Raw genomic sequence first — 13,145 nt, forward strand, 5'->3', positions numbered from 1 at the left:
CTGTGTGATCACGCTCTCCGTAGCCGATGTGAGCAAGACCTTTAAACAGGTCAACATTCACAAGGCCGCAGGGCCAGATGGATTACCAGGACACGTACTTAGAGCATGCGCTGACCAACTGGCAAGTGTCTTCACTGACATTTTCAACATCTCCTTGACCGAGTCTGTAATACCTACAGTTGAAGTCGGAAGTTTACATACACCTTAGCCAAATACATTTAAACTCAGTTTCACAATTCCTGACATTTAATCCTAGTAAAAATTCCCTGTCTTAGCTCAGTTAGGATCACCACTTTATTTTAAGAATGTGAAATGTCAGAATAATAGTAGAGAGAATTATTTATTTCAGCTTTTATTTCTTTCATCACATTCCCAGTGTGTCAGAAGTTTACATACACTCAATTAGTATTTGGTAGCATTGCCTTTAAATTGTTTAACTTGGGTCAAACATTTCGGGTAGCCTTCCACAAGCTTCCCACAATAAGTTGGGTGAATTTTGGCCCATTCTCCTGACAGAGCTGGTGTAACAGAGTCAGGTTTGTAGGCCTCCTTGCTCGCACACGCTTTTTCAGTTCTGCCCACACATTTACTCTAGGATTGAGGTCAGGGCTTTGTGATGGCCACTCCAATACCTTGACTTTGTTGTCCTTAAGCCATTTTGCCACAACTTTGGAAGTATGCTTGGGGTCATTGTCCATTTGGAAGACCCATTGCGACCAAGCTTTAACTTCCTGACTGATGTCTTGAGATGTTGCTGTTCTTCGGTTTGCAAGCGACCCCCCTTTTCCTCCAAACATAACGATGGTCATTATGGCCAAACAGTTCTATTTTTGTTTCATCAGACCAGAGGACATTTCTCCAAAAAGTACAATCTTTGTCCCCATGTGCAGTTGCAAACCGTAGTCTGGCCTTTTTATGGCGGTTTTGGAGAAGTGGCTTCTTCCTTACTGAGCGGCCTTTCAGGTTATGTCGATATAGGATTCGTTTTTACTGTGGATATAGATACTTTTGTACCTGTTTCCTCCAGCATCTTCACAAGGTCCTTTGCTGTTGTTCTGGGATTGATTTGCACTTTTCGCACCAAAGTACGTTCATCTCTAAGAGACAGAACGTGCCTCCTTCCTGAGCAGTATGACGGATGCGTGGTCCCATGGTGTTTATACTCGCATACTATTGTTTGTACAGATGAACGTGGTACCTTCAGGTGTTTGGAAATTGCTCCCAAGGATGAACCAGACTTGTGGAGGTCTACAGTTATTTTTCTGAGGTCTTGGCTGATTTCTTTTGATTTTCCCATGATGTCAAGCAAAGAAGCACTGAGTTTGAAGGTAGGCCTTGAAATACATCCACAGGTACACCTTCAATTGACTCAAATGATGTCAATTAGCCTATCAAAAGCTTCTAAAGCCATGACATCATTTTCTGGAATTTTCCAACCTGTTTAAAGGCACAGTCAACTTAGTGTATGTAAACTTCTGACCCGCTGGAATTGTGATACAGTGAATTATAAGTGAAATAATCTGTCTGTAAACAATTGTTGGAAAAATTACTTGTCATGCTCAAAGTAGATGTCCTAACCGACTTGCCAAAACTATAGTTTGTTAAAAAGAAATTTGTGGAGTGGTTGAAAAAATTAGTTTTAATGACTCTAAGTGTATGTAAACTTCCGACTTCAACTGTACATGTTTCAAGCAGACCACCATAGTCCCTGTGCCCAAGAAAGCGAAGGTAACTTGCCTAAATGACAACCGCCCGAAGCACTCACGTCGGTAGCCATCATGTGCTTTGAAAGGCTGGTCTTGGCTCATATCAACACCATCATCCCGGAAACCCTATACCCACTCCAACCGCCCCAACAGATCCACAGATTATGCAATCTCTATTGCGCTCCACACTGCCCTTTCCCACCTGGACAAAAGGAACACCTATGTGAGAATGCTGTTCATTGACTACAGCTCAGCGTTCAACACCATAGTGCCCACAAAGATCATCACTAAGCTAAGGATCCTGGGACTAAACACCTCCCTCTGCAACTGGATCCTGGGACTAAACACCTCCCTCTGCAACTGGATCCTGGGACTAAACACCTCCCTCTGCAACTGGATCCTGGGACTAAACACCTCCCTCTGCAACTGGATCCTGGGACTAAACACCTCCCTCTGCAACTGGATCCTGGGACTAAACACCTCCCTCTGCAACTATCTAATAATACAGTTATGTTCCTGCATGACCCCCCCTCGAGTATCCCATTGGTTCCTGCATGACCCCCCCTCGAGCATCCCATTGGTTCCTGCATGACCCACCCCCCCTCGAGCATCCCATTGGTTCCTGCATGACCCCCCCTCGAGCATTCCATTGGTTCCTGCATGACCCCCCATTAAAAACCCACTACCCCATTCCACTACTTTGACCCTATCTGCTCCTGCACCATGACAACGGCCTGGGAGGACGGGACACCGCCCCTCAACACACCCTGTAACTCTTCTGAAGTCAAATCTCGTATACCCAAATACTTCTCTGCAGCTGCCTCCACAACATCTATTTTCTGTGATTTGCTTTCCATTTCTGCGGTACAGTTGATAACCATTGCTATGAACGCTAAGAAGCCAATTTTACTGAAGCATATCACTCATTGCTGGCACAGATCATATATCACTCTGTGCTGGCACATACAGAGGGGAAAAAAAGTATTTAGTCAGCCACCAATTGTGCAAGTTCTCCCACTTAAAAAGATGAGAGAGGCCTGTAATTTTTATCATAGGTACACGTCAACTATGACAGACAAAATGAGATTTTTTTCCCTCCAGAAAATCACATTGTAGGATTTTTAATGAATTTATTTGCAAATTATGGTGGAAAATAAGTATTTGGTCACCTACAAACAAGCTCTCACAGACCTGTAACTTCTTCTTTAAGAGGCTCCTCTGTCCTCCACTCGTTACCTGTATTAATGGCACCTGTTTGAACTTGCTATCAGTATAAAAGACAACTGTCCACAACCTCAAACAGTCACACTCCAAACTCCACTATGGCCAAGACCAAAGAGCTGTCAAAGGACACCAGAAACAAAATTGTAGACCTGCACCAGGCTGGGAAGACTGAATCTGCAATAGGTAAGCAGCTTGGTTTGAAGAAATCAACTGTGGGAGCAATTATTAGGAAATGGAAGACATACAAGACCACTGATAATCTCCCTCGATCTGGGGCTCCACGCAAGATCTCACCCCGTGGGGTCAAAATGATCACAAGAACGGTGAGCAAAAATCCCAGAACCACACAGGGGGACCTAGTGAATGACCTGCAGAGAGCTGGGACCAAAGTAACAAAGCCTACCATCAGTAACACACTACGCCGCCAGGGACTCAAATCCTGCAGTGCCAGACGTGTCCCCCTGCTTAAGCCAGTACATGTCCAGGCCCGTCTGAAGATTGCTAGAGTGCATTTGGATGATCCAGAAGAGGATTGGGAGAATGTCATATGGTCAGATGAAACCAAAATAGAACTTTTTGGTAAAAACTCAACTCGTCGTGTTTGGAGGACAAAGAATGCTGAGTTGCATCCAAAGAACACCATACCTACTGTGAAGCATGAGGGTGGAAACATCATGCTTTGGGGCTGTTTTTCTGCAAAGGGACCAGGACGACTGATCCGTGTAAAGGAAAGAATGAATGGGGCCATGTATCGTGAGATTTTGAGTGAAAACCTCCTTCCATCAGCAAGGGCATTGAAGATGAAACATGGCTGGGTCTTTCAGCATGACAATGATCCCAAACACACCGCCCGGGCAACGAAGGAGTGGCTTCGTAAGAAGCATTTCAAGGTCCTGGAGTGGCCTAGCCAGTCTCCAGATCTCAACCCCATAGAAAATCTTTGGAGGGAGTTGAAAGTCCGTGTTGCCCAGCGACAGCCCTAAAACATCACTGCTCTAGAGGAGATCTGCATGGAGGAATGGGCCAAAATACCAGCAACTGTTACGGTCTGGCACTGTTGTTCCTGTCCCCGCTTGTTTTCCTTTTCCCTTTTTCCCTGTGTGTGTGTGTCTGTGTCTGTCTCCTCCCGCTGTGCAGCCCAGTCAGAGGATCTAGGTCAGGGGGCGTGGCCATTCTCTCTCCTGCTCAGTTACATCCAGCTGCAGCTCATTGTCACCAATCAACCAGCAGTTATCTACCCAGGCTGGCCACCTCTCCAGCGCCAGTTCGTTCCTACACCACCTGTGGTAACTTGGCTCCGTACAGCAATCTCAGTTTTGTTGTTACCCTCTCAGCATTATAGTTGTCTCTGCCACGTTTGTAACCTGTCTCTCCTTCGACCAGATCCCGTCTGTTCCTGCTGCCTGCCTGCCTGCCACTCCCACGCCGCAACCCGCTCATCTGTTGTCTGATATCCTCGTCATCCAGCTCTCAGTGCTACTGGCTCTCCACCCCACTCAGCTCCTACCCCGGTCTGAAGCTGCTCCACCCTGAACTGTTTCTCTCTGCCAAAACACGCTGAATAAACTACATCTTAATTCACCCTCTTTGTCCGTGTGTCCGTCTCTGCGCCTGAGTCCCCACCAAGCCTAACAGAACGAACTGGCCAAACATGGACTCAGCAGAGATGCCACATGAAACAACGGGTGATGGCGTACAACGCGCCCTCCATTCACAGGGAATGTTATTGGGACAACACGACCAACTCATCCGGTCTCTATTGGATAACAACCAGCGGTTGTTGGATCAAGTATCTCAGCTCACCTCTCAGGTAGCTAACCTGGTAACACTCACTACTCTTCCTCCCTCTGCTTCTCCTCCGCCTGTTCCCCCTACAGTTGCTCCAGGCTCGGATTCCGCTCCTGCCCTTCGGGAACCCCCTACAACCTCACCCGAACCGTTCACCGGGGACCTGAACAAATGCCGTGGTTTCCTGCTTCAGTGCCGCTTGGTGTTCCAACAGAAGCCCCTGTCTTTCTCCACGGAATCCTCAAAGGTACATTACGCTCTGGGGTTACTGAGGGGCAAAGCTTTGATTTGGGCAGAAGCGGCTTGTTCTACTCAGCAGATTGCCAGCCTGTCGTTTGACGATTTTTCCTCTCAATTGAAAATTGTGTTTGATCACCCGGACCATGCCGGGACCGCCACAAAGAGACTGTTGAAGCTACGACAGGGCACGGGTAGCGTGGCTGAATACGCCATTGATTTTTGGACCTTGGCAGCCGATTCCAAGTGGAATGACGAAGCTCTTCAGGGAGCGTTTGTTAACGGTTTGAGTGACACGATTAAGGATGAACTAGCTGTTCGTGATGAGCCTGCTAACCTTCATGTTCTCGTTTCCCTTGCTACACGAATAGACAACAGGCTACGGGAGAGGAGACAGGAGAGGGGCGGTCGGGTCCACACCGCAGGCGGGGCCCCCTCGCTTTCTGCAACCCGAGCAACACCACCACTCGGACACCGCCCACACACCTCAGCGGATCCCTCCACGGAACTAGACGAGCCCATGCAGCTGGGCCGTGCTCGTCTGTCCCCTGCCGAAAAGGAACGGCGCATGCGGGCTGGTGAGTGCATGTACTGTGGGGACCGCACTCATTTCCTGGTTAACTGTCCGGTTCGCCCAAAAGACAAAGCTCGCAGGTAAAAGTGGGCGTACTTGCGAGTGCTACACCTGACTCAATGCCCACAGCACCCCGTCTAGTTATCCCAGCTACAGTCCAGTTCAGGAATCTGTCTCTCCCATTAGCTGCTCTCATTGACTCTGGTGCTGAGGATAGTTTCCTTGACGTTAACCTGGTCACTCAGGCTGAGATCCCGGTTAAGCCCCTGCCTAAGCCTATAGCAGTAACCGCTATAGACGGCCATCAGTTTGCCAACATCACCCACCAAACTGTCCCCGTTTCTCTCATGCTGTCCGGCAATCACAAGGAAACCATCCAGTTTAAAGTAGTCTCCTCCTCGGCCTCCCCTCTTATCCTCGGTTTCCCTTGGCTTAGCCTTCACAACCCCCATATTGACTGGCAAAACCACTAAATACACAGTTGGAGCACTCACTGCCATTCTGCTTGCCTTGGGTCGGCTATTCCGCCCTCTGTAGGTTCCCCTGCTTCCCCTGTCAAGACCCCAGACCTCTCGTCAGTCCCTGAAGAGTACCTGGACCTGGCCGAGGTATTCAGTAAGTCCAAAGCACTTTCACTACCACCTCATAGGCCATACGATTGCGCTATTGAGTTACTGCCTGGAGCCCCTTTGCCGTCCAGTCGGCTTTTCAATCTGTCCCGTACTGAGAGAGAAGCTATGGAAACCTACATAGGCGACTCCCTAGCCTCTGGCATCATTCGTCCCTCATCTTCCGCTGTTGGTGCTGGGTTCTTTTTTGTAGAGAAGAAGGACAAAACATTACGCCCCTGCATTGACTACAGAGGACTAAATAACATCACAGTCAGAAATACGTACCCCCTGCCTCTCATCAACTCAGCATTTGAACCCCTTCATGGGGCCACCGTGTTTACCAAACTCGACCTGCGTAACGCTTACCACCTCGTTAGGATCAGGCAGGGAGACGAATGGAAAACTGGGTTCAATACCCCTCTCGGACACTTTGAATACCTAGTCATGCCATTCGGTCTCACTAACGCCCCAGCAGTGTTTCAGGCCATGGTTAACGATGTGTTGAGGGATTTTCTACACCGTTTGTGTTTGTCTATTTGGATGACATTCTAATATTCTCTAAGTCACAGGATGAACACGTCTCCCACGTCCGTCTGGTTCTCCAACGCCTCATGGAAAATAAACTGTATGTGAAAGCAGAAAAATGTGAGTTCCACCGGCAGTCCGTCCCCTTTTTGGGTTTTATTATCGAGCGGGGACAAGTGTCACCAGACCCTGACAAGATCAGAGCGGTTGCGGAGTGGCCCACACCCACGTCTCGGAAGCAGCTACAACGCTTCCTGGGCTTCGCCAACTTCTACCGCCGCTTCATCAGGGGTTTCAGCCGAGTGGTTGCCCCCTGACCAAGCTCACCTCCCCAAAGGTGCCATTCCTGTGGACGCCTGAGGCCGAGTCAGCCGTGAGTACATTGAAGGAACTGTTCTCCACCTCACCTGTTCTTATTCATCCAGACACTAGTTTGCAGTTTATTGTGGAAGTGGACGCCTCTGATTCGGGGTGGGGGCTGTCCTGTCACAACGTTCCCCCACGGACCAGAAGCTCCATCCTGTGGCCTTTTTCTCCAGGAGATTGACCCCTGCTGAGAAGAACTACGACGTGGGTAACCGGGGAGTTGCTTGCTGTCAAGTTGGCGTTGGAGGAGTGGAGGCACTGGCTAGACGGAGCAGAGCAACCCTTCATAGTCTGGACAGACCACAAGAACCTGGCTTACATCCAGTCATCCAAGAGGCTAAACTCCCGTCAGGCCAGATGGGCTCTGTTCTTCAGCAGGTTCAAGTTTATTTTAACATATCGTCCCTGGCACACGTAATGTCAAGCCTGATGCTCTCTCTCGCCAGTTTACAGACAATGAAGACTCCAGCAATCCTGAACCTGTTCTGCCCGCTTCCTGTTTGGTGGCGGCTGTTCACTGGGAAATCGAGTCCCTCGTCCGATCGGCGCAAGAGGCGGAACCTGGACCGGCCGATGGCCCCCCCGACCTTCTCTATGTTCCCGCAGCCGTGCGGCCGCAAGTGCTCAACTGGATCCACACCTCGCGCTTCTCCTGCCACCCTGGGATGAACCGTACACTGTCGCTACTGAAGAGGCACTTTTGGTGGCCATCCGTCGAGGCTGACGTCCGGGAATACGTGGCGGCCTGTTCCATCTGTGCCCAAAATAAGGCTTCCCACCGGGCTCCTTCGGGCCTGCTGCGGCCTCTCCCAGTCCCGAGTCGTCCTTGGTCTCACGTGGCCTTGGACTTCGTCACTGGACTTCCTATGTCTGAAGGTAATGACACCATACTCACCATCGTGGACAGATTCTCTAAATCTGCCCATTTTGTTGCATTACCAAAATTACCGTCTGCCAGTGAGACAGCCGACCTCTTTGTCCTACATGTATTCCGTCCCCATGGAATACCTGTGGACATAGTGTCCGATAGAGGCCCACAGTTCATTTCTCGGGTATGGAAGGAGTTTTGTTCTGCTCTGGGTGCCTCTGTCAGTCTCTCATCAGGTTTCCATCCCCAGTCCAATGGCCAGACTGAGAGGACCAATCAGGACCTGGAGGCTGCTCTACGCTGTGTGACATCCCAGAACCCGTCCACCTGGGCCAAACACCTTCCGTGGGTCGAATATGCCCACAATTCCCTCACCTCATCTGCCACCGGCCTCTCACCATTTGAGGCGGCTTTGGGGTACCAACCGCCATTGCTCCCGTCTCAGGAAAAGGAGTTAGCCGTCCCGTCAGTTCAGGAGAATCTTCGTCGCTGCCGCAAGGTGTGGGTGGACACCCGTGAGGCCCTTCTACGGACAGCAGAGCGTAACAAGAGAGTGGCGGACAGGCACAGGGTAGTCGCTCCCCAGTTCCAGCCTGGTCAGCGAGTCTGGCTCTCCTCCAGCAACATCCCTCTGCGCACTGACTCCCGTAAGCTGTCGCCCCGGTATTTGGGTCCTTTCGAGATCGACTCCATCATCAACCCTTCGGCTGTTCGGTTGAAGCTTCCCCAGGCCATGAGAGTCCATCCTACATTTCACGTGTCCCAGCTGAAGCTGGTCTCCTCCAGCCCTTTGTGTCCGCCTGTGGATCCCCCTCCGCCACCGCGTATTATTGACGACCATCCAGCCTACACGGTGCGGAGACTGCTGGACGTCCGGAGGCGTGGTAGAGGGCTTCAGTACCTGGTGGACTGGGAGGGATACGGTCCCGAGGAGAGGTCCTGGATTCCCCGGCGGTTTATACTGGACCCGCAGCTGGTGGCTGACTTCCATAGGGACCACCCTGACAAGCCGGGTGGGTCGCCGGGTGGCGCCCGTTGAGGGGGGGGTACTGTTACGGTCCGGCACTGTTGTTCCTGTCCCCGCTTGTTTTCCTTTTCCCTTTTTCCCTGTGTGTGTGTGTCTGTGTCTGTCTCCTCCCGCTGTGCAGCCCAGTCAGAGGATCTAGGTCAGGGGCGTGGCCATTCTCTCTCCTGCTCAGTTACATCCAGCTGCAGCTCATTGTCACCAATCAACCAGCAGTTATCTACCCGGGCTGGCCACCTCTCCAGCGCCAGTTCGTTCCTACACCACCTGTGGTAACTTGGCTCCGTACAGCAATCTCAGTTTTGTTGTTACCCTCTCAGCATTATAGTTGTCTCTGCCACGTTTGTAACCTGTCTCTCCTTCGACCAGATCCCGTCTGTTCCTGCTGCCTGCCTGCCTGCCACTCCCACGCCGCAACCCGCTCATCTGTTGTCTGATATCCTCGTCATCCAGCTCTCAGTGCTACTGGCTCTCCACCCCACTCAGCTCCTACCCCGGTCTGAAGCTGCTCCACCCTGAACTGTTTCTCTCTGCCAAAACACGCTGAATAAACTACATCTTAATTCACCCTCTTTGTCCGTGTGTCCGTCTCTGCGCCTGAGTCCCCACCAAGCCTAACAGCAACAGTGTGTGAAAACCTTGTGAAGACTTACAGAAAACGTTTGACCTGTGTCATTGCCAACAAAGGGTATATAACAAAGTATTGAGAAACTTTTGTTATTGACCAAATACTTATTTTCCACCATAATTAGCAAATAAATTCATTAAAAATCCTACAATGTGATTTTCTGGATTATTTTTTCTCATTTTGTGTACCTATGATGAAAATTACAGGCCTCTCTCATCTTTTTAAGTGGGAGAACTTGCACAATTGGTGGCTGACTAAATACTTTTTTCCCCCACTGTATAACGTGATTTGACATCGTTTTATCTGTGGCCAATGACCTTGAGCCTTCTTGGACGGGCACTTCTAATATAAATCTATAGCAGCACCCGAGGGGGCTTGAACTGCCTAGCTCTCCCAGTAGATTCTGCGATGACGTAGTGTCACCGTGAGTGACATAACACTGAGCCAATCACGGCCCAACTAGAGAGAAGATTACCAACGCCTACGCTCCGTATTTTCCGCTGTGCCCATGATGAGGTCCCCCCCCCTCTCTCTCAGATGTACCAACAGACGTCACTTCCTGTTGAACGCGGAAATGAGGAAGAACTCGGATTTGTGGTTTTGAAAAGCTTGTTGTTTTGAAAGTGTATTGGGAAGTTCTTAGTAGCTAGCTATCTTTTTAGTTTGGATCCCGCGACACAGTTGGCATCAGTTGCTGGGATTGCTAGTCTCTGTCCAGTGATCCTGCCGACCAAGGACGGGTCTGAGGAGGTATTTGGCGTTGCAGCTAGCCTAGCTGCTAGCTAGCAGCACATCAAGCTAGCAGGGTTTTCTAGTTGAGGGCTTGAACGCAGCCCGCGACGCTGTTAGCCATTGTGGCTGGGACCGCGGATTGTCCCGGGTTTGTGGCTGTCTAGATCCCTGCTGTTTGTTGTTTTCAATCTTCCCTGTGACCTGTCCTGTCTGGAACTGAAAGACCAAAGCCTGCGGGAGTACCGTTGTCGAGGACAGTGGTGTCTCTCTATCACACATGAAGGATCTTTTAAAACAAACAAAAAGAGTTCTACAAGCAGTTGTTACAACAACAAGAAAATAGCTTCAAGTGTTTTGTCCAAATACTGGTGGATTCGACCAAAAAAATAATGGACGACCTGACCAGAGAGGTCTAGGACCTAAAGAACAGTTTGCAGTTCTCCCAGGGTCAGCTTGATGAGTTGAAACAGGAGAACGGCAAGATTACAGCAATCTGTAAGTCATTGAGAGAGGACATCAGTTCTGTGTGTAAATCCATGATAACAATGACGGATAAATCTCGAGGGACAATCAAGGTGTAACAACATGGTTGTGTACGGAATTGCAGAATCTCCACATGAGACCTGGACGGAGTCTGAGGACAAAGTGAGGGAAATGATCTCTGAGAAATTGAAGATGGACCACAGGAAGATTCAGGTGGAGCGCGCCCACAGGACTGGTAAACCCACCACCGGCCCAGGTGACAGGCCCAGGCCGATAGTGGTCAAGTTCCTGAGGTCCAAGGACAAGGTAGCTGTTCTGGAAAGAGCCAGGAACTTGAGAGGAACGTATATCTTCCTCAACGAGGACTATCCTGAAGCTGTGCGCCAGAAGAGGAAAGAACTTATCCCAGCCATAAAAGCTGCCAGAGCGCGTGGGGACATTGCTTACATCCGCTATGACAGGCTCATTGTCCACCCTCCCTCCCAGAAGCCTGGAAGGGATGAGAGAACCAAGCCTAGGGGTTCATAGCTTCAACCCCGCAGCACACACACCAATTGATTAATGGACTGCTGAATGTATATTTTTGTTCTCTTGCTTTGTTTGCTCTTTTCAGTATTATGTCTATCGCTGATAAGCTATCCAGGAAAGGGCTGAAAATAGTCCATATTAATATATGTAGCCTTAGAAATAAGGTTCATGAAATCAATAACTTGCTGACATCAGATAACATTCATATATTAGCCATTTCTGAGACTCACTTAGATAATTCATTTGATGATACAGCAGTAACAATACAAGGATATAACATATATAGAAGAGACAGAAAGGCTTATGGGGGAGGTGTTGTTGAATACTGTATATTCAGAGCCATATCCCTGTAATGCTTAGAGAAGATCTTATGTCAAGTGTTATTGAAGTGTTGTGGTTGCAGGTTCACTTGCCACATCTAAAGCCTTTTCTTTTGGGGTGTTGCTATAGGCCACCAAGTGCTAACAGTCAGTATCTAAATAATATGTGTGAAATGCTTGATAGTGTATGTGATGTAAACAGAGAGATCTACTTTCTTGGGGACCTGAATATAGACTGGTTTTCATTAAGCGGTCTGCTCATGATGAAGCTTCTCACTGTAACCAGTGCCTGTCATCTGGTTCAGGTTATTAATCAACCTACCAGGGTGTTTACAAACACTACAGGAACATGCTCATCCACATGTATTGATCACATTTTTACTAATACTGTAGAACTTTGTTCTAAAGCTGTATCCGTACCCATTGGATGCAGTGATCACAATATAGTGGCTATATGCAGGAAAGCCAAAGTTCCAAAAGCTGGGCCTAAAATAGTGTATAAGAGATCATCCAAAAGATTTTGCTGTGACTCTTACGGGTCCATGGATTGATGAGGAATTGAAAAACTGTCTGGTTGAAAGAGACGGGGCAAAAGGAGTGGCTAATAAGTCTGGCTGCACATCTGACTGGCTGACTTACTGCAAATTCAGAAATTGTGACTAAACTCAACCAAAAGAAGAAGAAACTGTATTATGAAGCCAAGATCAATGATATAAAGAATGACGGAAAACAACTTTGGAGAACTTTAAATGAAATTATAGGTAGAAAGACAAATTCAACTCCATCTTTCATCTAATCAGATGGCTTATTCATCACAAAACCATTTGATGTTGCCAATTATTTTAATGATTACTTCATTGGCAAAGTGGGCAAACTTAGGCAGGAAATGAAAATAAAAATAAAAAATAAATAAATAAATATATATGCCAACAATGAACAGTGAGCCATCGTATTCATGCATAAAAAAATTAATAATGAAAGAAAAGCATTGCAAGTTTGAATTTCGTAAAGTTAGTGTGGGAGTGGTGGAAAAATTATTGTTATTGATCAATAATGACAAACCTCCTGGCATTGACAACTTAGATGGAAAGCTACTGAGGATGGTAGCTGACTCTATGGCCACTCTTATCTGTCATATCTTTAATCTGAGCCTAGAGGAAAGTCTTTGTCCTCAGGCCTGGAGGGAAGTCAAAGTCATTCCACTACCCAAGAATGGTAACGCGGCCTTTACTGGTTCTAACAGTAGACCTATCAGCTTGCTGCCAGCTCTTAGCAAACTGTTGGAAAAGATTGTGTTTGACCAAATACAATGCTATTTCTCTGTAAAAAAATGAACAACAGACTTTCAGCATGCTTATAGGGAAGGGCACTCAACATGCACTGCACTGACACAAATGACTGATGATTGGTTCAAAAGAAATTGATAATAAGGAGATTGTGGGAGCTGTACTGTTAGATTTCAGTACAGCCTTTGATATTATTGACCATAACCTGTTGTTGAAAAAACGTATGTGTTATGGCTTTTCAACCT

The sequence above is a fragment of the Coregonus clupeaformis genome, chromosome 24 (genome assembly GCF_020615455.1).
Source record: "Coregonus clupeaformis isolate EN_2021a chromosome 24, ASM2061545v1, whole genome shotgun sequence".
NCBI lineage: Eukaryota > Metazoa > Chordata > Actinopteri > Salmoniformes > Salmonidae > Coregonus > Coregonus clupeaformis.